Consider the following 24,309-nt stretch of genomic DNA (forward strand, 5'->3'; position numbering starts at 1 on the left):
AGGTGTGGGACAATAGGGAATGGTGGTCACTGGGGAAAACCTGACCATATTTTACTCCATCTGAAAGCTTTAAAATTCAGATTTTATAAAATGTCTGTGCAGTCAATACAAAAGGTGCCTGTGGGTCTTTTTAGGCATATAGGCTGTGTTAGTCAATAGATGCTACTATAATAAAATCAGCTAGATTCCTGATGTTTCAAATCCAGTACCTTGATCTCATTAACAGAAGTCACCACTTACTTTTCTGAAAAGGAGGAGGTAGGTGGGGAAATAAATGCTTTCTTTTCGTCTCAGAGATTTTCTAACTGCTAGTGTTAGATGTGCTGGAGTTTCATCTTACTCCCCCCTCATCTCTATGCTCAAATTATAAAGCAGCTGGGAGAAGAGACCAGACAAAGGTTAGACAACCCTGGCTTTAAATCCAAGCTCTGCCACTTATATTAAGAGACTGTAGTAATTAAGTAATTTTTAATTTAAGATACTTAATATTCTTGGAGCTCGGTTTGCTTAGCTATAACACAAGAGTACACCTAACTCATAAGGCTGCAGTGAAGGTTAAATGACATTATGGAGGCCTAAGTGCTATCTATGAAAAAAAATATATATAGAAATAAGATGTTAGTAGCTTACCAAAGAAAATTAGGCTGCATTTGATCTATTATCAAGCAATATCATTTTACTAACAAATAGATTAGTTTCCTAACAAGTCTACTATTATAGAGTACAAGGAGAATTATAGTTGGTTATTCATATTTTCTTAATTTTCTTTACATGATAGATGCTCAAAGTTTCCTACACACCTTTCCTGGTGAATTCCAACAAAAAATATCCAAGGAGACCAGAAATATGAAATTAGTAAGATTATCTACTCTGCTCCATTAAATTAATTTTATTTCAATCACGTATGAGAAGCCTCCTGAATATATTCACAAAGCTCAAAGTCTGAATGCTTTTTTTAAAGGAGTCAAGAGACAGTGATTTAGGAAATAGTTTCCAAGTTTAATTATTCAGCACAATTAAAGTTAGAAAATAGCTGCAAACGTTTCTGAAAGTTTCTAACATTCAATAAATGTTAACTATTATAAGTACATTTTATTGTAGTGATATAACTATGTTTTTATACCATTATTGTCATTATCCAATTTGAAGAAATACTATATAAAGTGAAATAGAATCATGCCCTAGACCAGGGGTGGGCAAACTTTTTGACTCGAGGGCCACAATGGGTTCTTAAACTGGACCGGAGGGCTGGAACAAAAGCATGGATGGAGTGTTTGTGTGAACTAATATGAATTCAAAGTAAACATCATTACATAAAAGGGTACGGTCTTTTTTTTCAATAGTTTTATTCATTTCAAATGGGCCGGATCCGGCCCGCGGGCTGTAGTTTGCCCACGGCTGCCCTAGCCTGTTTGGATCAGTGGATAGAGCATCAGCCTGCGGACTGAAGGGTCCCAGGTTTGATTCTGGTCAAGAGCACGTACCTCAGTTGCAAGTTCAGTCCCCTGGTGTGTGTGGGAGGCAAACAGTTGATGCGTCTCTCTCATCCCTCCCTTCCACTCTCTCTAAAAATCAGTGGAAAAATATCCTCAGGTAAAAATAAACAAAAAGAATAAATAGATAGATAGATAGATAAAGTAAAATAGTGAGAATCTAAAGATACTGATGGAAAAGACTGCCCATTGATGATGGGTAGGCAGTGTGCCTGCCACAGATAGTCAAGCGGGTTTCACATGCCAGTCCACACCATTCACGTGATGCCATTGTGACAGAACTCCCTAAAGACACTCCATGCACCACAACATAACCTACTCAGCAAGCTGAGGACAGATGCTGTCACTGAAAATGTTCATCTCATTGCTGAAGGTACATTTTAGTATACAGCAAAATTAGTGGCAGGTAAAGATGGAATAAGCATTGCTCACATTTATATTCAGAAATCTCTCTTAACTCCAAGCACATTTATGACAAAATCCAAATACTTTAGCTGAGATTACCAGCAGTTTGTGTGTATGCAAAACAGCTAAAGAAACCAGCCAATGGCCCTTATCTGGTTTGCCTATGTGCCACAACCTTTATGAATGAAGCAATGCAGTATTTGGTATCACCAGAACAAGTGTGTCAAAATGAAGATAATTGTAACCCCTAACTATCTCCTGAGTTTGTAGAAAGACTCACAAGTGTATAGAAAAGAAAAATGTGAGAAGGCACTTTAAGGACAATATGGCAATATCAAGAGATAACAGATCACCTGTCATTTGCATTTCTCCACACTAACCTCCTTAGCAAAAGACTTTGGAGTTAGGGTTACTTGGGGTAATTTTTTTTCCAATATATTTTTATTGATTTCAGAGAGGAAGGGAAAGGGAGAAAGAGAGATAGATAGAAACATTAGAGAGAATCATTGATTGGCTGCCTCCTGCACGCCCCCTACTGGGGATTGAACCTGCAACCTGGGCATGTGCCCTTGACCAGAATCAAACCAAGGACCCTTCAGTCCTCAGGCCGACGCTCTATCCACTGAGCCAAACCAGCTATTAACCCATTTGGCAATGACTTTCCTATTTGGAATCTGCCATTGTCACTACTGCCAAGCACACACCAAGTTATCAGGACTCCACAGAAGTCACATATTTGTCACTTATTAACCAGAACCATCCTTCTTGAGGTGAGCTAAACTCTGACTGATTTACATACATTGATCAGCTTAGCTATACTGCCTCTGGGAACTATGCTATCCTCTTGAATTGAGAGAGAAGAGTGACACATAGGAGAGAAGGGAAATTCTGGAAAATACGATGGAAGAGAAAGAGCAATGGCCTGGAATTCTAGAGACCTGGATTCAGTCCCCAGCTGAGCCAGAACTCTCTTGTGTGTCCTCAGACATCTCACTTCAGTTCTAGGAGTATTGGACTTTACAGATGGTCCAGAACCCTCCAGTTCCAGTGTGGGGTTTTTTGTGTGGCTACATCTTAGTCTATCTATCAATACACCATCCCACTTAAAACTCTACATATACTTTCTCTGAAAGTACCAATCACCTCTATACAACAAGCAGAGCTATTTCTCCTTTATCTGTTGAGAAAAATGGCAGGAGATGGGGAGGAAGAAACTACGATTTCTAATGATTTTTTACAGGGCTGGACATTTTAAACATGTGATCATGTGACAAGAGGAGATGAGGAAACTGAGGCTCAGAGAGATTGCGTAACTTGCACAAGGTCACGAAGCCAGAAAGCAACAGAGCAGGGATTTGTACCCAGGCTTGTCTGCCTCCAAAGCTTGTTCCAGACCACCATGTTGCCTGAAGGGAAGGGGATCTGAGAAGCCCAGAGATATCCTCACTTCCTAACTAAGGAAGAAGTCTTCTCTGTTGCTAGCCCAACTTCACTGGCTGAAACCACAGTGTTATTATACGTAGGGTGTTCATCTGTCCCCACTTGCCTGGGACTGTTTTCCTAGCAGCATTACTAAAGTGCCCCATTTGCTCTCAAAAGGTTTGCCTAACAAATTTTATGGTCACCTAATTATATGTCAGCTCTGCTACGATTGTATCATAGCCAGTATAAAAACCAAACCAAACAAAAATAACTTGCTATTGTGGGAATTGATAGTTTAGGTTAGAAATAAAACAAACTTTAAAATTTACTATAGTTTGAGGTGCTGTAGGACGATGGGGGCTCAGATAAGGTTGCCAGTCAGCTCTGGGACAGGAGAGGTCTTGGCATAGGAACAATGAGCCCTGCAAGCACCTCAGTCTGGTAGAAAGCCATCCTGAGTTCCGTCCCTGATGCCAGACAATCCAGTTCCTCCCAGTATGTGTCTGGGTCCCCCAACACCTCCTGGCGCTGGAGCTCAGAGGAAGGAGTCAGAACAGAGCCACCATGGGGACGACAGCCGCAGGGCCCATTCACCTGCTGGAGCTGGGCAATCAGAAGCTCATGGAGTTTGTCAGCAAAGTGGACAATAGGGACTCGGTGTGGCTTAAGGAAATCAAGGAGAAGGCCAAGCGCATGTTCACCAGAGAATTCAGCAAAGAGGAGGAACTGATGCTCAAAACACCTTTGCAGAACTGACCAAAGAAGAGCCATCTTATGTTCGGAATGAAAACAGAGACCCCATCCGGAAAAGGTGGTCTCACACAAAGACGCAGAGCAGCCAATTGAGCTCCTAGCATCTCTGCAACAAGGAGAGGTGGAGAGCTGGCCACGGTTGCAGGGAACAATAGCTCCATCATGTGGAGGGTGACCCATGCTGCTTCACCCATCCCTGAGTCTTTCACAGCCCTGATCTGCAAGCCCAAGAATAATGTTGCACAGTGCCAGCTGGTGCCCATGGTGGAGATAGGCGTCAGCAAGCGCCACGGTGCCGAGCAGCACCTCAGCCAGTGCATTTCTGCTGGACTCTGTCCCCAACCCTGGCTCCAGCCACATCATCTTGATATCAGATGAGGAGCCAACACTCAAGAAGTCAGAGACCGGGAGACTGGAGTCTGTTGCCGTGAGTTCCCTGATACACCCCAGGACTCTAAGGGCGAGAGGTCAAAGCAGCCGGTCTGCCTCCAAGCTCAGGTTTACATGGACCTCTCCAGGCCCACAGGGCTCACCTGGTTCCCCAGCCTCCCCATGGCAGGAGCGGGTCTGGCTCCCATCCTGGCAGATAACTTCTCCATACCCAAAAGCTCTCTTGAAGACCGGCAATCAGTGCAGTGAAGCTTGGTCACCTCATCTTCCCTGGATCCCAAGAACTCTCTGGCCAGAAGTACTCCCTGGTGGCCAAATTGGAGATCACCATCCCCAGGTCAACAGCAGAACTGCCAAGAAGGCACTAAAGAGCTGGCTGCCTCTGCCTGCATAGCATCTGTCACAGATATCTGGAGAGGCACCTAAATGTTGCACACCCCGGAAAATCAGCCCTGAGGACCCCAGCAAGGAGGCTGAGTCTATGAAGGTCCCCAAGAATGAAGGGAGTACCTTGTGGCCCTGCAGTGCCACCAAGATTGCCATTAGCACTCCCGGCTCGCAGCCCGTAGCCGGTGGCCATGAAACACCCTCCGTAGGGCCGAAAGAAGCTGAGATCGATCAAGCAGATGGTCCCAAGGAGCCACCCCAGAGTGTCAGGAGGAAGCACAGCTATAAACAGGCTGTGAGTGAGCTGGACGAGGAGCAGCAGCTGGACGAGAAGGAGCTGCAGCCCCCCGGAGCAAGACCTCTTCCCCACCCTGTCTGGCCAGCAAGGTGGTACGTCTCTTGGACCTTCCTGTACACCATGCAGAGGAACCAGATGGTCATGACCCCGACCTCAGCCTCCTGCAGCAGTGTCAGGAAATCCTTCATTAAATGCAACACTCCCCTGTGCATGGACCCTACGGAGAAGGAGCAGCAGCACCTGGAGAACCTGTGGTGCAAGGAAGAGGCAGAGCAGCTCCATAGGCAGAAGGTGGAGGAGGGCAAGTGGCGTTGGCAGCTGGAAGAGGTGAAGCTGAAGCAGGAGGAGCGCCTGCACAAGGTGCTGCAGGCCCAGGAGCAGGTGGAGCAAATGAAGGAGGAAATAAAGAAGCAGACTGAACAGAAGTTTGCTCAGCTGGATGAGACTGAGAAAGCCAAGGAGGAGTGATTGGCTGAGGAGAAGGCCAAGAAAAAGTCAGTGGCCAAGAAGATGGAGGAGATGGAGGTGCACAGGAAACAGGAGGAGGAGACACTGAAACAGGTGGCTGCAACAGTAGTGCCTATGAAGGAGGAGGAGAAGAGTCAATGAGGCTGCAGCAGCCAGCAAAGGCCTGAACGTGACCATGGACATGCAGTCTCCAGCTTATACCTCATATCAAATGACTCCACAGGGGCACAGGACTCCCCCCAAGATCAACCTGGATAACTATAGGATGGATCTGAATAGCCATGACTCCACTGATGACGAGTTCCATCCCCAGAAGTCCATCCCCTCGTGGGCCAGAGGCACCCAGCTCAGCCAGGCCATCACCCACCCACCCACCCACGCCACCCTGAACCTCATCAAGGTCTTTGTCATCATTCAACAGCTGGACTTGGAGGTCATCTTCAAGAAGAGCAAGACTCACTACCACAAGCACACCAGCTCTGTCGTCTGGAACTTGCCGTTCCTGCAGGGCACCAGGATCCCCAGCAGCCTGACCTACAGCCTGAAGAAGCACTGCAGCAGGCCTGCCAGCCTTCTCAACCTGTCTGTATCTGTCTGTCCTTCTTTCTGTTGGTCTGGTGCCCCCCTGCCCTTTGTTCTGAGGGTCTGGTCACATGTATATAAACATAAGTGTTCTTTATGTGCTGAAGGTGGAAAGTGGCCCTGCCTGCAAGGAGGCTGTGCTAGGTGTGTTTGCACAAGTGCTAGGCCTAACCCCGCCTGGACCACAGGCAGCACTTGTAAAAAGCTACTATAATTTTAGCCTCTAGTGCAGGGTCCTCAAACTACGGCCCGTGGGCCACATGCAAATACAAATATTGTATTTGTTCCCATTTTGTTTTTTTACTTCAAAATAAGATATGTGCAGTGTGCATAGGAATTTGTTCATAGTTTTTTTTTAAACTATAGTCCAGCCCTCCAACGGTCTGAGGGACAGTGAACTGGCCCCGTTTAAAAAGTTTGAGGACCCCTGCTCTAGTGTTTGAGGTAGATTAATAAGTTTATTCCTTCAAACCTGCTGTGGTTTTGTGAAGACCAGGGGCCTCTGCAGATGCTGGGCCCTGGCCCTGCAGCCATGGGCTGGAGAAGCAAGACACTGCTCCTTTTCCTTGTGCTTCAAGGTCACCTGGGTCCCACCCCCAGAGATAAAGATGCAGTGAGTGAGTGTGATGCCATCCCTGGGCAACCCTGAGAAACACTTCTCTCATGATGGGTCCAGGAGAACTGGGCTCTTGACACAGCTCTGCCACTTAAGGGAATACCTCAGCCCCTCATGGATGGTGAAGGGTTGAGCTGCTTAAGGAGAATTAGAAAGGGATGATTAGAAAGGCGATGTCTCTTGAAACTACCTCAAACTACCTCGAGGCCAGTGCTTGCAAACAGTTGAGATGTTTCTCCAACAAAACCAGGAAGCTGCTAATGAACTGCTTAGTGCTAATGGCAGCTGGCCCTGGTTCTAAATGTGTGCAGGCTGGCCCTTATCCTCTGCTGCTCCAGCCCCTGCCTCAGGTCATTGGGCCAAATCAAGCCACAGCCAGTTTCTGTAAAGTTTGATTGGAACCCACCCAATGGAAACTACTCTGCTGAGGGCAGAGTGAAGTAGCTGCAACAGGCCTTATGGCCTGCGAAGCTGAAAATATTTACTATGACCCTTCACAGAAAAGGTTTGCTGACTCCTTTAAAACTAAACCCCAGTGAATAGGGCCTCCCTCCCCCTTACAAACAGGGAGCTCCCCCCAAAACACAGGAAGTATCTCCACCTGCTGGATCTGCTTACCCATTAATTCTAGGTATCAAGTCACCCCAGCCTCTCTATTAACCTGGGTAAACTTCACTGCCAAACTCTCTTCAAAATTCCACAGGGGACCGGTGGCAGGGACTAGACCAGGCATTGACATTTGGAATGAATTTCAGGCCAACCTTAACTCAGTCAGGCCCAGACATCCTCCTTTGTACTGGCCCCTGTCTTCAGATGCTATTCTAAACCACAGGCACCATTGTGCATCCAAAGGAGTCAGCCTTCTCTCGGTGCTACACAGGTAGGAACAATAGGGCCCAATTTATGCAATAGGACTATTAACATCAAACCTTCCAGCAACTGGGTGAACCTCCAACAACCATGGGCCCAGAACCAACCACATTGGTCATGGAGGCCAGAGATTACCAATTACTCCTCTTTTATTAATTCCAGTTCTATCAAGGCTGACTTAATAGATGTGTCACCCTCTGGCCATGGCTTGATGGTAACCTGAATCCTGACCTAATTGCTTAAAATTAGTTGGACAAAGGAATGATTGGTTCCTCATTAATCTTAGTGGAAACTACATCCCAACTCAATCCTCAGGGGCCATTCCAACCCCTCACAGGAGCTGCCCTGGTGGGGACACTCTCTGTGTGGTTGGTGTCAGTGGAATCGGTATATACCGTACTCAGTCTTGCTCTTCAGGTGGATTTTCCATCTTGCCTAGAAGATAACACTTTTTTTCCTTTGTGGAAGCAACTCTTGTCTTTGCCTCCCCACTACTGGACATGAGTATGTACATTGGGCTTTCTTACTACTGACATTCGTATAGCCCCCAATAATCAATCCTTCGGGCTGCCCTTTAATGTGCCTGCTAGGACATGGCAAGTAGATATAGAGCAGGCTTATAGCACCTATATACCCCTAGACCTACTGGCTTCACTGGAAACTCATTATTTGGGCCCCCTCACCATGCAGGAGTCTGAATCTGCTTGTAATAAATTTTCCACACTTTGCAAAAATCTTCTGGTCCACGGAGCTCATTCTTGGGAGTTGAGAGACATAACCCCAGGGGGAAAAACCTCAGCTTACCATTCTGGTTATCAACAAGTTATGGCTATCATCATCAAAAAGATAAGAGATAACAAATGTTGGTGAGGATGTAAAAATAAAGAGAACCCTTGGGCACTGTTGATGTGAAATGTAAAGTGATGTAGCCACTATGAAAAACAGTATGGAGGTTCCTCAAAAAAACTAAAAATATAACTAGCATATGAACCAGCAATTCCACGCTGGGTATATATCCAGAGGAAATGAAAATAGGATATCAAAGAGGTATCAGTACTCCCATGTTCAATGCAGCCCTATTCATAGCCAAGCTATGAAAAAAAATCCAAATGTCCATTGATAGATGAATGGGTAAAGAAGATGTAGTCTATACATAATGGACTATTATTCAGCAATGAGAAAGAAGGAAGTCCTGCCATTTGTGACAACCTTGGCATTATGCTAATGCTGGAAACCAAGATCAACAGTAATTACTATAAATGTGAGGAGTCTGACAGAAGGCTGGAGGACTCATTTTGATATTCACAGGGTGAATATTTACATTTTATTACCTACTGCTGACTCAATGGCCTAAAGCAAACTCCCCCAAAACCTGACAATCTTACTGTTTACTAAACATTACCATTGATATGTCTGTTTGCATTCCTAAAAGGCTATTGTGTATTCTAGTAAATAAAAGCAGCTGGGAAAGGAGACTCAGTGCAACTTGACTGCTATGGTCGCAACTTGACTGCTATGGTCAGAACTATACTGCTATGGTCAAGTCTTCCCCTGGCTTTCCCCTCCCCACCCCCCCAACCCCCGTAATTTCAAAACTAATATTTCTTCTTATGTGTCAATTTTTGCATCAGCTCTTTCTCCAAGCCTTTGAACCTGAAAGCCACACATGCTAAGAGAATAAGCTAAACAAAAAGACAAGTACTGCATAGCATCACTTAAATGTGGAATTTTCTTTTTTTTAATTGTCGAACTCATAGAAACAGAGTAGAAAAGTGGTTCCCAGGGACTGGGATGTGGGACATAGGGAGAGGTTGACAAAAGGGTACAAACTTTCAGCTATAAGATGAATAAAGTCTGGGGATCTAGTGCAAAACATGGTGACTGTAGTTGATTTAAAAAAAAAAAAAAAAAGAGTACAAGCTCTGAAGTTAACTTCCTGTATTTGAATCCCAACCTTCTACAAATTGTCCTGTGACCTTGCCCAAGTTACTGAACCACTCTTTTCCAGTTTCCTCACCTACAAAATGGGGGAAACTCCAGGACATACTTCATGGGGATATTACGTGGAACGGAATACACGAGTGAAGGCATGTGGAGTGCCTGGCATGGGGCAAGCACTCAGTAACATTACTAGTAGCATATTAAAATGTCTGCAACATCCTGAAGAGAAGAAAGCAGTGTTGCTTTATTTACCTCAATATTCCCCAAATTTATTTGACCAGAGAACTCAGAATATCACTTAGTTTTAGTAAACGCATGTTACTCAATCTCTGATCCACCTCAACCTGAAACCTTCCTATCAATTCGGCTCACCATGCAAAAGGGTAAACACATCAACCTCCATATGTCAAAAATCAAATTATCATTATCACCCCTCCTCCAAAGCCTTTCCCTCTACCACCTACCATAATCCAGTCTCCCACACCAGCAATCTGAGGAGTGACCAGGACTTCTCACTGCTTGCATCTAATCTGTCACCAACTTCTGCAAACTCTGCTACCATATTCACTTTCAGAGCTGTCCCTGCCTCTCCATTCCTCCATTCTTACCACTGGTTTCCCTGATCTCAGTCTGGCTCCTTCTCCACTGTTGCCAGAAAAATCATTCCAAACTGCCTAATTAGTCACATGAATTCCCTTCTTAATCTTTCCGGCTAAAGATTAAGCTCTTTAGCACAAACACACTTCTCTACCCGACATGTTTTCATCTATCTAGAGGTGCCCAAATGTGTCATGCTCCGTCATGCCTCTGTGCCTTTGCACACTGTTGCCTCTCCCTAGAATACCCTTCTGCACTCAGAGGGCTCCTACCCATTCTTTAAAATGCTGTGTGTCACTTCCTCTGGGAAAACTCTCCTGTCCCCATTACTACTCTGATAGAGATGCTTATCTGCTGTTTCCCAAGGTTGACTCCTTATCACCCATTTCTCTCCCAGGTGATTCTTCTAGGCTAATCATGGTGATTCCAGTCTCATGATGGTGTGTGGTTAAGAAATGGGCATGTGAGCCAATGCTGAAAATGAAAAGGAAAGAGTCTTGATGGGAACAAGGAGAAACTTCTGAGGAAGGTTTCTTGCTTCTAAAAAGAGCATCCTGAAAAGGTACAACAATGTCAAGAGAAAGAAGCTGTATCTGAGACACCAGGAATTCTGGCAGCCCTGTGATGCCGACAGCAAATGGTCTGCGGGGACTTCTGGCCCACTGAGAAGGGCCAGAGATTAAATGAACCTGGGTTCTCAATGCTGGAATCCTTCCCAACTCAGGACTTGTTGTCTTGGATAATAAATCACCTTATTTAAACCAGTGTTTGTTAGCGTTCTCTGTTACTTGTTGCTAATGGCATCCTAACTGATGCAGCTGTCATACCATCTTGTGAATCTCTCTGTCATCACAATCAATCATCACACCAAAGTCGGGCACATGACAAAACCCTCACTATTCTTCAGTGTTATTCTGGAGGCCCACAGAATGCAATACGATAAAGACAAAAAATAAGGAGTGTAAATATTGGAAAGGAAGGCATGAACTCTATTTCCAGGTGAAACTATTATCTAGCAAGCCAAAAATTCAAATAAAGAGCTAGTTTGGCTCGGTGGATAGAGCGTCGGCCTGCGGACTGAAAGGTCCCAGGTTCGATTCCGGTCAAGGGCATGTACCTGGGTTGCGGGCACATCCCCGGTGGGAGATGTGCAGGAGGCAGCTGATGGATGTTTCTCTCTCATCGATGTTTCTAACTTTCTATCTCTCTCCCTTCCTTTCTGTGAAAAATCAATAAAATATATTTAAAAAAAAAAAAAAAAGAGCTAGGATAATTAATCAGAATTCAAATGCAGTATCAACATATCAAAGCAGTGGTTTACTACATACCAGAAAAACATATAAAAATATAATAGAAAATCCCATTCAAAGTAGCTAAATGCACAAATTACAATAGTCACATAATATCCAAGAATATCTATAGTAAGAAATATGTAAAACTTGCCTGAGGACATTGTTAAAACATAGCTGAGCAACATAAAGGAAAATCAGGCAGCGTGGGGGGAGACATGAAGAAACATGCAGATCTTCCTGAACAGGAGAACTTCCTGGTTTGAAGATGCAGTTCTCCTCTAAATAAATTAAAATTCACTGCAGTTCCAATACAAATCTTAATGTCTTTTCAAAAATGACAAATGGAGAAAGTCCACATGAAAAATTAAGAAATTTGAGGTTGAGACAAGATTGATGAGAGGGAACTTGACCTACCTGATATCACAACTATACTGTAAGTTAGTAATGAAGCGTGAATACTAAACACAATTCAGAGCATAATAACTTTGAGAAAAACTGCTAACCAATTGGAGGTGGGGGGGGACATATATCCCTGCTTTATGTCATATATACTTAAAAATTCCAAAGAAGTTAACAGCTTAAATAAAAACAAATGTTAGATCAAACTACTATATGCAATTGCCATTTTTGTATGTTAAAAGCAGTTGAGTATTAGCAATTTCACAAAGTTCAAGCTAATGCATTAATTGCAAAGAAAAAACACAAGACACATTTTTATAATCTTGGAGTAAGGAAAACTGACAAACAAAGAATATACAAAAATTAAGTAGTTTTCACATGCAGAAGTTGTCGTGCATGTACAAGTCCCTATGTCGCCTGACCGGTGTGGCTCAGTGACCTGTGTGAACCAGGCAGTCACAGTTCAATTTCCGGTCAGGGCACATGCCCAGGTTGTGGGCTCAATCCATGATTCTCTTTCATCATTGATGCTTCTATCTCTCCTTCTCCCTTCCCCTCTGAAATCAATAAAAATATTTTTTTAAAAAAATAAGTGTCTGTCACAAGGCTAATATTTTAAAAAGTTGAAAGCTGAGAACAAAGTAGGAGAAAACAAGTTAATATTTATAAAAGACAAAGGATTAATATGCAGATTATAAAAGAATCCCTACAATCCATAAGGAAAGGACAAAAACACAACAGAAATATGCAAAGTAAATAAGCAATTCCCAGGAGAAATGCTAATGGCCAATTATCATTTGAAAAGATGCTCACCCTCACTAGTAACAAGGGACATGTAAATTAAAACAATAAGATCACATAGGGTTAGTGATTATGTGCAGTAGACATTTTCATACTTTGCTAGTGAATGTTAGTCTTTTAGAGGATGATTTGCCCATTTCATCAAAATTTAAACTGTGTATATCTTTCAACTCAACAATAACACTTTTAAGAATCTATTGTAGAGAAATGCCAGTGTATTCCTCTTCATCATAGCACTGTCTGTTATAGCCAATAGACAGGAAACACCAATTTCCAACAATTATTTGGTGATTAAATTATTGTGTCTCTATGCTACATATTATTCAACCATTTTTGAAAAGGATACAGAGTAATATATATTTATATGGAAAGTCCTTCAAGTCATATGACAAAGTGAAAATGAATTGTAAAATAATACAGAACAATTCCATTTTTGTACATGTCAATATACATAAATTGGTTATTGGGAATATTAGGGTCAAGGAAAACATTCTATATATTGGTACTTTTAAAAGTCTTTTATATGAACATATCAACTACCTATAATCAGTATACAAATAAAATTAATTTCACTTCAAAGTCAGTTCCACATGTGTGCATGAGGTATATGGCCAATCCAAACACTTCCCAGGATTTTTTTAATTAGTTGAAAATTACATATATAGGTAGAGATATAGATATATGGAGATATAGAGATAGAAATAGATAGATAGACATAGACCTATACATGGACCTAGACCTAGACACAGACATAGATAATCAGCACCCTCTTTCCTGCTGTAAGCTCTGAGATTTAGAATTTCATTTTTAATTCCTATTTCCCCCAAGGACCACAAACTGTGATATTTTCAATGAAAAGGAAATTGGCAGAACATCAGTTTGATTCCAATTCTTTAACTGAGAAGGCATTTCAGTAAAGCTCCGCTTTGAGCATAAAGGGGGTTCCACTCATCCGGGCAAGCACACTTGAAGATTTTACCCCTGAAACAATGAAAGGAGGGGGAGCATGCTTTGCTTCCATTGGGCAATCTGTTCTCATAATCTTCCATCATTCCTGAGCACTGGGGAATGGACACACCACCTCTGCCTCCTTCCTAGCCCCCTGCCTAGAGTGTAATTTATTAGCTTTTATGACTTCATACCATTTTCACTCGATAAGAGAGCCAGGACCCCCATTTCAGGCCTTTCCATTTTCCCCTCGCATTGGTTTACTCACTCTCCTTCCTGCGTGTCTTTATTTTTTTCTCCCTCCCTCTCTCTTGTCCATCTTTATCACAAACCTCTGACACTAGGTTCCCCCTTGGCTTCCCGCCCAGCCGCCCGAAGCCAGCAGGAAGCTGGAAGCCCGCACCCTTCTCCAGTCTCGGCACGGCAGCCCAGGGCAGGGCACCTACCCGTGTTTCTAGCTGTGATCTTGGAGCCGTGTCTCAGCAGACGGACAAACACATCACTGCTGCAGTGGTTCACCATTTGCAGGCGGAGGCCCCGCCGAGTCTGGATCTTGACCAAGCATTTTGCCATACTGGCTCTTCCTGCTCCCTCCGTCTCCTCAGTCTGTCATGGCCTAGCGGAGCTACCACCAGCCATCGTGGCTCTGACCTTTCACTAACTGTCCATTCTGTTTTAAATGACCTAGGCTGGGCCCACTGAATGAATCAAATGTCAGTTCGTAATGAGGCCAACAGAAATAACTCAGGAGGGATCAGCATGAAACGGGAAGGAGGGAGGGGGTGCTATTTTTAAACTCTCTACTCACTCCTCTAACAAACAATGAAATACTATGCATCATCCTTACCCCAGCCTTTTCTAAGCTATCTAACCAGAGGACCCCATGCAAATGCCTTACGGTGCCCTAAGACTGGAACGCCCCAGAAGATAAAATGACAAGGAGGCAACTCCACAAACCACCTTGATTTCCTTAAAAAATACATATGCAGCCTTCATTATGTTCTAGAGCAGTGCTGTCCAATAAAAATATAATGCAAGCCACATTTTAAAAAATTATTTTAAAAGTAAAAGAAATGTATTTTTTCTAGAAGCCAAGATATCCAAAATAGTATCATTTCACTATGTAACAATATAAAAATTAATAATAAAGTAGATTTCTTTTTTGTACTAAGGCTTTGGAATTGGTGTGCATTTGCACACTTAGGGCATATATCGATTCAGACCGGCCACATTCCAGGTGCTCAGAAACCACATTGGGCTGCCAGACTAGAAAGCACAGCCCCAAACGAAGTGCTGAGCTCCTCACAGTATAATCTCCATCTTCACCATGATGCTAACATCTTCTGCTTATAGAGAGTTATTGACCTGGCCAAATTCATACAATTGACACTCAGGAAAGCCATGATTTGAACCCAGGCACCCAATTAACATCAGTTAACTAGGAAAACAGTGCAGAATGAGAATTGTTAGTGTTCCCACTTCTAACCAAATGTGTTTTATTTTTTTTAATGTGTTTTTACTGATTTTGAGAGAGAGAGAGGAGGGGAGAGGGAGAGAGAGTGAGTGAGAGAGAAACATCAATCTGTATGGAACCCACAACTTGGGCTTGTGCCCTGACCCGGAATCGAACTAGCAACCTTTCAGTGCACAGGAGGGCACTCAACTGAGCTACACTGGCAAGAGCAAACCAAATGTGTTTTAAATTCAGAATCCAAATGTTACATCTAATTCTCAGCACTTTGAAAGTCCACACTTGTATGTCTGAGGCATAAAATGTGCTTATATCCCAGTGAGTGTGCTCAGGGAGCAAACTTTTCAATGTTTTCGGACATGCTATACTTGAAAAAATTTCAACTGATTAATAACTGTGCCCCACATACTATCTTTGCTATATGTTTTTACTGGTACATTTTGTTCACTCTCATTTTTAGAAGAAAAAAAATTTCCACACACAATTTCATCCTGCATGCATGCACTCTTCTACTTTAAATAGCTACTGCACCAAGAGGTAATTTTCTAATAAAAATTTTCTTTTTCTCTACTGACAAAACAAAGCATTACATTCAGGGCAGTCAGCTGAAATTCTTCATTGTTATACCGCACTATGGGAAAATAATTTAGCATTTCTGGAAAGAAGTTTAGAATATTGAGTGTGATATTCTATGCCCAGAAATTTCACTTTTAGGAATTTATCCTAAGGAAATAATTAGAAATGTTGACAAAAATTTTTGGACATATATGTTCAGTATCATTTCTTATAGCAAAAAAAAAAAAAGTCAATCTAAATTTCCAGTGGGAAAATTGTTAAATATATGTGATGGAATATTGTACATCTATTAAAATTTTTGTTTAGGAGTTTAATGATGTGGGGACAAGCTTGCAATATATTGATAAGTAAAAACGGTTTATATGAGCAATATGACCAGACCTATATGAAAATGTACAATACGTACAGGACTATCTATAATAATAAAAGTGTAATATGCTAATTAGACAGAACAGCCAAACGACCTTCCTGACATCCTTCCAGATGTCATTCTGGACAACCTTCCGAATGAAGCCGGGGCTGCGAGGGCGGCTGTGAGGTCCGAGCCCCTTGCATGAATTTCGTGCATTGGGCCTCTAGTAAATCTTGAAAGGGGAGTAGGGTGGCAGCAAGCTGTGCACTGAGAGCTGAGGACACTTCTGGGGACATCACAGGGGGCCACCCTCCCCTCACACAGGTTGTCCCTTCCAGATACAGGTTGGCCTTCCTACTCTCATGGGTTTGGTCAGTTTCCAAACCTGAAACTTGAAAGGAAAATACCCCTAAATTTTCACAAAATCTGCAACCCTTTGCAATTCCCCTTGTGATCTAGTTTTGAGCAGAATCCCTGTGTGGAGCAAAGCCCTTAATAGTTACTGACAGTGGTTCTTGAAGAACTACTGAAAATCTTTAGGATGCTAAAGAACAAATCAGGAAATCCTTGTTCTAGATGAATCAATGATTGACAGTATCATAGATGGAGCATTTCAAAGATGGAGCATCTGTATGGCAATGGACCTGGGCTCAAACAATGAGAAAATCTCCCTTTGCCTGATAGGTCTCTATGCTTAGCATCTGTGAAGCAACATGTTATCTGGTAGCCCACTCTAAACAAACAACAGACCTTCCAAAACAAACAAATAGAAAGTAAGTAAAAAAAACCTGAAGCAAAACCAGTACCATTCTTTTCCACCAAATATTTACTCCATTAATTCTTCAGCTTAAAATCTCACCATAGTTTTAAAATGTCTCCTTTCCTTTTATTAATCACAACTAGTCATAATATTTTGCATTTCAGACATTTTACATTTTTCCCTCTCTTGGTACTGTCCTCACTCTTTATGTTACTTTTCAGAGATCCCAAGTAGGTTCTCTTTCTTCTGGGGACCTTCTGCTTTCATTTTAAGAAAGAGAAAACCTAGTGGGACCAGCCATTTCCCCCTGCCTAACCCTCACCCTGCCCAAAGGTGTGGCTACATTTCAAGAGAAGAAAGAAAGGGATGCAGAGATGTGGAGCCAAAGCAAAGATTCTGAGATACTGCACAGGGAGGATCGTTCTTGTTCCAGGCACTGTGCTCGAAAGAACCGTGTCAACAGCACAACATTCAGACGCCCTTGACTACCCTTCCTGTCAGATTCGTCTGTTCAGAGATCGGGAATGCATGTCTGGGCAGTGGCAAGAGGCTAAAGAAAGCAGAGGATGTGTGAAGAAAGGAATCAATTTTCCATAATGAGATGCCAGAAACACTGATAAATCAAGCAGAAGGCAAAGAAGAGGAGAGAGTTCAGTGAGAAATGCCATTCGCAGGCCTGAATTCCATGTCTACCTCTGTGACAAGCTTCCTGACAGATTTGGGGAGAGCAACTAGCTGGCCTCTGCTTTGTGGGTGACTTGGAGCTACTGGACAACCTGGAGCCCTGGTGCAATTGTAAAGTGGAGACAATACCCCTCCTCAAGGTTGCTATGACAAGAAAAGGAGACTGTGCATATCCATTACCTATTGTAGTATTGGTTCCTACATGATGCACTAGAACTTACTAAGCAGTTGTACAAAGCAAGGGTTAAAGCATCGGCACTGAGTCTCCTCCTGGCAGTGCTCAGTCATTTTTCCCCTGATGAATGCTCATTCCTTCCTCTCCTTTAACTAAAGGGGAAGATAGTGAAGACTTTAAATAGTCTCTTTTATCTCCCTTCTGTCAACCATCTGTCTCTTAGCATTTCTAGTTACTTCTCCCCAAATAGTAGGGAAGCAGTACTGCTGATTGTCAAGTTTGCCTGATAGCCCTGTCACCTGGGGAAAGTTACATAAGCCTGTGGAAATGCAGTTTTCTGTCTGGAAAACAGTCATGATATTGGCTGCGATTGTAACTGGATGGTTGATATGTAGTAAACACTTAATAAATGCTAGCTATTTTCATCTATCATGAACATCCTATATACTGTATTAGCTATTTTGGTAACTAACATTTCACAGGTATAGTGGATTCGGCCATTAGTTCAAATAGTTAAAGAGACTCAATGAAATTTTAGCTAACTTCTAACTCCAATTAGAAAGATAGAAAATTATTATATGAAATATTCTTTGCAATAAATTTAGACTGTAAATATCCATTATTAAGAGACCCTGGGACTATCACATATCTTAGAGAACTTTTAAAATATTTTAAATATAATAAAATATGATATGAATATCTCAATACTATATTTGTGATGTGATGAGTGTGTTCTTAGGCGTATAGCAAGGAGAAACAGAGGCGGTTCCCAACAATACCAAGTGACAGGACTAGGACCAGACAGCCAGGTAGTCAATCATCCATACAATTCAATTTCCTGGTTTGTAACGTGAGGCAACAATTTCTCTCCTGTCCATTTCAAGGAAACGCTCCTAAGTCTCAAATGACGATAACCTCCATGAAAAAGACTCTGAAAACATGTAGATGCTCTCACATATCAGATACTCTTCCTGCTGTTACCCCCTTATCAGATAAGCACTAAGTGTTTCCTGCTGTGACCTGAGAACCCTGCTAGGTAGGGCCAGCATCGCCATATGCCATACGATGGTGGGAGGAAGGCCAGTGCCAACCCTCTGGAGAATTACAGTAGCAGACAGAACAGAATTCTAACAGCACGGCTAGGATCTCCCCACCACCATCGTGGGGAAGGAGAACACACCTCTCAGGGCCTCTGGCTGCAGAGCATTTTGGCATCAGGGCACATCCAGCTGTATTCCTGAGAGTCCCATACACTGGTTAGTGTGGCGTCTCTAACTAGGCAGCTGATGTGTGCTGGGGGATGGGGAGGAGGGCAGAGTCTGGCAGGGCCTCTCTGTCTGCTCCTGCTGCCTGTGATTATTTCTAAACAGGCAGGAAAACCCAGACACAGAATGTCAGGGAAGGAGACCATCAGACACTGCTCTGCGCCCACCGCCTGCCTCCCTGTCGCCTGTCCCTCTCTCTTTTCATCCCAACCTTTCAGTGTCGATATCTGTGAAAATAAATCTTAGATTGTTATTGTTGCTGTTATTATTGTTGTTGTTGTTGTTGTTGCTACTGTTATTTTAAAAGCATCACCCACACAGCGTAGGAAAGTTGGGAACTACCAATAGTTAGAAACTGGTGAAGGAGATCCTCGTAGTCCCTCAAAATGCAACAGCCCAGAGAAAATTGCTGTTGACATTTGTTCTTCTTAGCAGACCTGCAGAAGCTTTAAGTGGGGTGCAAATATACTTAAAATATTTACAAGTTGGTGAGCCCTAGGGAAGCCAACAATTGAGTATGAAATTTTAACACTGCAGCCTAAAATACCACGGTGTTGCTCTATATATCCTAGGTGATGCTTCGAACTCAACACTTAAATACTGATTTTTTTCTTTAGGGTCTGACTTTCTGAGTGCCTTTTGCCAAGGTCTGAGCAAGCCTCAGTTTGCCTCTACTGCCCTCTACCCTCCTCTCCGACATAGTGCTCACAATGGGCTGCTCTAGAAGCTCCACAAGGAGTCAGCTGAGCCAATTTACAAACTGGATGACGGTCCTTCATTCATTCAGTAAACACCCCCTGTGCTGGGAGCCGGTCCATGCTTGCTGTTTCAAGGGACCTGGCATATATGGCATACTGTTCTTAATATGTTTGCTCACCTTCTTGGCACTATGTGTTTTAACCAAGGTCTCTGAGAAAGGTTGTTTCCCCAGGTAGGGATTTTCCCCTGAAGTTAGGGAGAGAATAAAACCTCTTAACTAAGTGCCAGGCGGGTAATTAATCACTTTAACTACGAACAATCATGCTTAAGCTACATAATCTTTACTCCCTGGAATGGAGATAAGAAACTCCCTAACCTTTGGAATAGAGATTGATAGGATTGGAATCAACTGGTATAAATACAGATGTAACAAGACAGAAAGACACAGAACTCAGAAGACAGAACCTACACGGAGCCTGGAGACAGAAGAACTTCGCTGGAGAGAACATGGCAAAAGATCCTGGACAGAAACTGGCAACAGAACGTAGAGACAGAACCTAGCGAGAGAACATGGCAAAAGATCCTAGACTGAACCTGACTATAGAACATGGCAAGAGAACCTGACTAGAAGCTGGTGACTGAACCTGGCTGGAGAACCTGGACAGAACCTGGCTGGAGATCCTAAGCAGAATCTCTCTGGAGATCCAGACCAGAACTTGGCTGGAGATCCTGGCTGGAGATCCTGGCTAGGCTGCTGATCAACTGAACGCTGTCTCCGTGTCGTTTCTTCTTCGCCGACTCCGTCCACACCTTTGGGGACCCCTGGACCTGCTGGGGTTGGACCCCAGCACCCCTGAACCCCTTCAGTGTGCTGAGCGCTGGCCCAGACCCTGGATCACAGCTAAGCACAATCTCAGTGGTCTTTCCACATCGCTGCCTTGTTTCTCTCTACACACCAGTGAAGAACAAGCTTTACTGTTTTCCAAACACAGTAAGATAATTTGAAACATTAATCAATGGGCTTCTCCCTCCACCCCTGCTCACAAAATTCCTGGAGGCTTTTTCTTGATCCTCAACCCAGAGACCAAATCTAACTCACCCAACAATATAGCAATGACCACAAATACTTGGTCTTTAATTCCACAGGCCATTATTCCAAGACAAAGACCTCTGACACCTGCAAACTGGACAAAAGAGTCCATACTCCGAGTAAAAGAGAATTAGAGGAGCCAAAGGAAGAAGATGATGAGAGACAAGACCCCGACCTCCAAGAATCAAGTACCTCCACTGACAGCACTAAAAAGCCTCCTGGGAGTCATAGGCCACCCATAGACTGTGCAGTAACATAACTGTCCATTCCTCTCTGATTTATCTACTATAAGAGACACCCTTACTCTCTGACCCAAGGCCCTCTTAAAACCTTATGAATAAAGACAGGACCTGGATACCTGCAGTTACCTTCACTGTAGGGTGGTGGTACCACGAAGGAAAACCGTCCATAGCTGTCCACTGATGAACCAGCTGAAAATCTCCTACAGATGTTGGACAGGGTCTAGGAACTTCACAACCATAATGCATTCTTCAGAAACATGCATGAGGAAGTCCCTTAGAGTAAAACTTAAACCATCTTGCTGACCAAGGCTACCTACTAGTATAATTCAGATTCTTCCTTCCATAAAAACAAAGCGCTTTCGCTCTATCCTCATTGAACCTAGGGCTTACACATTCCCTGATGTCATGTGACTTGGAAACACCAAAGCAATCTGCTGAGAGTGCAGGTGCCATGGTAGCCACCCATAAGTTCCCTTGGAAGAAGAAATGCTGTCCTTACTGGCTCCACGAAGAACAGCCTCTTTTGCTCTGTGTTTAGTATTCTAGGCCAAGACTCCATTTCCTTCGTCTCAATGTGGGATGGATTTGTTTTTCCATCACTTCTACTTTATTATTTCACTCCCTCCAGGCACAAGTCACCATTACAGTTAAACCATTTTTCTCTGGCTAAAGGAAATTAAATTGGGCTATATTAATAAATGAAGCTCTAATTTTTTTTTCTCCATTATTTCCCAACAGTCTTGCAGATGGTTTGAAGAAACAGGCATCTGTGTCTCCCTGTGGAAAAAGCCAGGCCCTTCTGGAACTCCCAGTGCTGGGAAAGAGTCGGCTCTGGGAAGGGACAGAACAGGGCCCCAGGAGACCCAAGACAGACAGGAGATCCAGGCAGGCTGTCAATCAGCAGAGCAGGGCATGGACCCAGGGACTGGTAGGGGTCAGGCGTCTGGCCTAGCCCCGGGGAGAAGGGCTGGCCCTCAAGGTCCCAAGGGTGTCGAGAGTCAGAGGCACCACCAAGGCAGAGACTCAGGAAAGGGAGCCAGGCTGGCTTGAGGACCAGAAGAAGACAGGACAGAGCAAGAAAGAGAGCAGGACCAGCAGCCTGGGCCAGAAGCCAGGGCTTCAGCTCAGCTCCCTTCCAGGTAAGGGAAGGATTGGTCTTAGAGTCCGGAGTGGGGCTGAGCCTATATTTAGGGGCCAAATTGTGCAGCTGTGGTAGAGGGGCTCAGGCGGGGACTAACAAGCCCATGGTTCCAGGGGATGCTTGATACTTTTAAATGTGCATACTCCTATATTTAACAGCAAAGTCCAGTCTATGCTCAGATTATCTGGTGGGTCATCCTGAAAACCCTATTATTACCTTCTCTTTCAGCCAAAGCGTCTGCCCATTTTCACATTTCCTATGTGTTAGTGGAGATTTGGGGTTTTAAAAAGTTTCACATTGGACTTGACTTCTAAGAGAAGATGTTAAAGGATGTGAGGGCTCTTTCAAGTGGGGGGAAACACTCATTTTATGTTCCCTTTTTGCTAGCTGCAATTCGTTTTCAGTTTTATGCTAGAAATTTGCAACTCACAAAAAAGAAAAGAAAAATTTAACTCTGCTTTTACAGGTCATTGTGCCGCATGCTGACTGTTTCATCAGCCACATTTAAAGATAGGATGTCCACAGCTTGTTTCCTCCAAGGTACTGATGAAACGCACATATTTAAGAACAGCAACCATTTGGGGGAAGAATTATTAAAGAACAGTCAGAGTGGGGAGGAAACTTAGAAATCATCACATCTTGTTTTGTGAAAAGAGGAAATAAGATTCGGGCCATGTCAGTGTCCAGCACGTGCCAGATCAGTAATATTTATCAAGTGAATGAATGAATGAAACCCTCACTCTATCCAATACTCCTCCTTCCACCAGAGAATTCCCATTAACATGGTGGTGCGTGTCCACTCAGCAAGCGGAGTCCGGCCCCATGTACACTGGGCCCCAGGGCCACCACAGAACACTTCAGTGAGAGTGACACAGCACCTACCAAACAGCTTGGCAAACCCCAGCCCGTGCTTGGGTGACTCAGCCTGGTGGTTTACCAGCGTGAAACACCAAAAGCATGTAAAATGGCATGTCACCGCCGTAACTAGAGCCAATAACTCTCACCTCTATTTTAGGAATCTGAGCTTTGGCATGAACAGGGATTTCAGAGTTTTAAAAACATGCCCTGCCTTTTCTTGTGTCCACTGGTCTATAAGATCCAGAGAAGCTTATCCAAACATGTTTTTTGTTGTGTGTGTGTGTGTGTGTGTGTGTGTGTATGTGCTTGTGTGTTTTTTGGGGGGGGGGGTCTCACACTTGTAAATAAATGCATACTTATTTATAAATTAGATACAAGATACATGTGCAGCTGTCTTCACACACAAGGGTGGGCAAAAGTTATGAGTATGAGAAACAGATTATTCTTGCATTATTATTTATTAATTATTGTATTGTTTATTTCTATTATAACTATAAACCTACTCTTTCCCACCCGTGTTATACTTATTATGAAACCATGGCTCTGGGGCCTCCAATTCACCATCAGCCTAACCAAGCGGGAGGCTGCACCCCTCTGTAGATGGCCTGTGCACCCCAGAGGACACCCCAACCTCCAGCCTGTGCCAGCTGACCACGCCTTTTCTCCGAGCCCTGCCCATTCAGTCTGAGTGTACCCAAGAGTGAAACACACACCACCCAGCACTGTTTTCCACGTCACTGGCACCGCGTCCTGGCAGTAGAGAAGGGAGCGAAGGACATGTTCCTCGCACCTGCCCCATTAGAAGCCCGGGTACCATCCAGAACATGTCCTCAACACTCGGCGCCAGCCCACTAACAAAAGCACTAGAAAACAGAGCCCCGATGCTCCCTGGGGAGTGCATCTAAAATCCAGAAAAGTATAGCTTCTGCTTCCTAACAGGAGTGGTTTGGTCACATTCTCACTTTTCCTCTCCCGTGGTCTCTGTGCGTGTTGGCTGGTCCAAGTGCCAAGCACAGCGTCTCCCGGCCGCAGGCCGCGCCTTGGCTGTCACAGCTGCTCCTGCTTAAGCTCCCCGCTGGCTCGCACCCCCACCCTCAAGGACAGCCACAGGATGACTTCATGGGACACTGGCTGATGTTTTTTTCCGCCCCAGCCGTATCCTTTAAAGCAATTCATTATGAATACCGGCATGCAGCGGGGAAGAGCCAACATGAGCAGGAGCAGTGATGTGGGATGTACCGCAGCGAACTGCTTTCGCTAGTGAGACAATGATCCTTACCACGGACTAGAAGTAATTAGCACTAGGCCCAGGGTGAGCCGTTCCTTATTTAACG

General features: G+C 43.8%; 1 protein-coding gene and 1 long non-coding RNA gene across 3 annotated transcripts in view; one reads left to right on the forward strand and one right to left on the reverse strand.

Moving 5' to 3' along the window:
• The window catches only part of LOC132212026 (uncharacterized), a 36,780-nt gene extending 25,848 nt beyond the window's left edge, over window positions 1-10,932 (forward strand). Inside the window, exon 5 of the long non-coding RNA XR_009447638.1 lies at window positions 10,620-10,932. This is a non-coding gene — a long non-coding RNA (uncharacterized LOC132212026). The remainder of the gene's footprint in view (window positions 1-10,619) is intronic.
• The window catches only part of FRMD3 (FERM domain containing 3), a 240,329-nt gene that overhangs the window by 10,829 nt on the left and 205,191 nt on the right, over window positions 1-24,309 (reverse strand). The gene's annotated exons all lie outside the window — the stretch shown is intronic.

The sequence above is a fragment of the Myotis daubentonii genome, chromosome 11 (assembly GCF_963259705.1).
Source record: "Myotis daubentonii chromosome 11, mMyoDau2.1, whole genome shotgun sequence".
In the NCBI taxonomy this organism is placed as follows: Eukaryota; Metazoa; Chordata; class Mammalia; order Chiroptera; family Vespertilionidae; genus Myotis; species Myotis daubentonii.